The following is a 2,584-nucleotide window of genomic DNA, read 5'->3' on the forward strand; positions in this document are numbered from 1 at the left end:
TTATAAAGCAACATGATGCAAAAGACAGATTTTGATACATATAAAATCATAAACGGGAATGTACACTGCAGATTGATTTGTGGATGTGAACAAATGTGGGGTGAATGAAAATGGCTGTTACATGCACCAGGATTCATTGAAGTCAAGTCCTGACCTTGGTGACATGAAGTCAAATAGACAGGTATTTCTGGAGTTAGCATATGTAATAAAATGTATTCATTCTAGTGAGAAAGGGGAGAACATGCGAGAAAATACTGCACAATCATTTCAGATAGTGAAATGAGATTTGAAGGTCATTTGGATACACCTTGATAGTTATAAGTGTTCACCATGGTATAGATAACCAGTCTTTTTCCAGGATGGGGATAATATTTTTAAAAGACTCTTAGCTGTACTGTTTCTGATTCAAGTCATGCTATGCTTCATGTGCAGGACATTAATAGTATAGTTCAAAACAGGTAATAGCAGATTAATAATAATGTAATACATATCCGTATAAATGCTTGGAGTGCATGCTACCATTCAAACACTCCAGACAGTAACTTTGTTTCTAACCTAGTATTCATTTTACCTACACCTTATGGCAAGCTTACTGAGTTATTTCTTGGTGTAAATATGAAGATAAAATGATCCAGTCGTTATCTGAAGTAGCTTAAATCTTTCATACCTTTCTTAATCAGATAAAAGTTTGATTAATTGATAAAGGCTAAATCAAAGGGAAAACTGTTAAACCTACATTGAAATTTAAAAAATATATGTGTCAAAATGTATTTTTTTTTCTAGTAGAATTATCCATACCTTTCAACTGTCCAGAATTTTGCAGAATGTCCAGTTTTTTGCATCATGTTTTTGTTCTGTTCCTCATACAATTTGTAGTTTTCTGGCAAATCACTGAGGATTGAAGTCACTAAATAATGACACACCTTTGAGTTTCAGACTGTATATCCTTCAGAAAATGCATACTAAAACAAAACCTGTTATTCTGGAAACTTTCTAAGTTTATAAGACCAATATGTATAAACTATCCCTATTTTGGGGCCTTTGTCCCCATTATTTTAGGCTTTGTCCAGATTTCTTGCACTTAGAAGTTAAGGAGTATAGAATTATTTCAGACATTACAACTGACAAAATGAATTTCTGTATTTCAGAACAGAAATGTTTACAGAAAGCTGTACAGTGCCACAAGCTAGATAAGAATCACAGTACTGCTGTGTTCTAAAACAAAAACAAAGGAATGCCCTTGGTCTGTTCTCTTTTCCATGACAATTACAAGTTTGTTTGTATAACTATGCAAAAGAAGGTAAGAGAAAGTGCAAAGTATGTAAAAATATGCAAAGACTGGCAATATCATACAGGCTCTGAATAATAATTGCATAATTCTACTACCAGTCAAGATTGTGAACTGTAAGTGGAAGGAGTGATTCCCGTAAAAAATAAAAACTTTCTCATCAAAGTATATAGGCAACTAAGAGGGCCAATTAGGTCAAGCAAAGTCAATTCATTTATTTATTTTTTTACTCTTCCAAATCTTTGTACGTTTAAAGCAAGCCAGTGTTGAGGTTAAGATAGCCTCCCAAGTGAAAGATAATAACACCTTTTACAGTTATGTTGGAAACCTCAAGGGCAGTATTTAGCAGTGTGCTGAACTGGTGGTTAATGGTGCCACATTCACTGAGCCTGGTGATATAGCGAGCCTGTTGGTGTACAGATTTGGTTCCAACTTTACCCCCCCCACACACACACACGCACACACACCCTCAAACATAACTCCTCCATCTATAGCTAGGGAGCATATATTCGCTACCCAGCTAAAGTCAAGAACATGGTCTCAGTTGGCCCTGATAACACCCCAAGATGCCTACTGAATAGTCTAATGACACTGTAGAGGTTTTGATAAATTGTATTTTATTTAATAATAAGCTTAAAATAGGCTTTGTGCCATGTGAGTGGAGGACTGTGACTGTTGTCACCCTGCACAAAGGAGGTCCTTAAACAGATCCTGGAAACTACAGACCCATTTGTCTGACTAGTCTTATTTAAAAAAAAATCAACAAGGACATAGGAGACCTCCAGACACTGGATCCAGCACAGTTTGGCTTTGTCACAGGAAGGTCATGCTTACAGAATCTGGTGGACTTCTTTGAAAAGGTCACTAAGGCAATGGATGAGGGGAAAAGGGTGTATACTGCCTACCTTGATCTGGCTAAAACATTTGATACAGTACTTCACTCGGGCATTATCAACAGACTTAAGGAACTTGTTATAAACCCCTTTATAACATGCTTGATAGCTAGCTGGCTCGCTAATAGGACCCAGGAGATTAGAGTCAGTGAGACCTTTACAAAGAGAGTCCCAGGGCTGTGTGCTAAGCCTACAACTCTTTGGCATCTACTTCTCAGATGTCAAAGCTCTCTTGCTAGCCAAGTTTTCAGATGATTGCAAACTGGGAGCAGTCATTGAATCCCCATGATGAATACTCCTCAAGAAGGTCTAATACAGACACATGGTTGGTGCCAAAGCCGTGGTTTAAAACTCAGTACCAAGAAATGCGTTATAGTACATTTTGGAAAGGTTGCCACCCCAG

This window comes from Protopterus annectens, chromosome 7.part0, assembly GCF_019279795.1.
Source record: "Protopterus annectens isolate FY-2018-M chromosome 7.part0, PAN1.0, whole genome shotgun sequence".
NCBI lineage: Eukaryota > Metazoa > Chordata > Ceratodontiformes > Protopteridae > Protopterus > Protopterus annectens.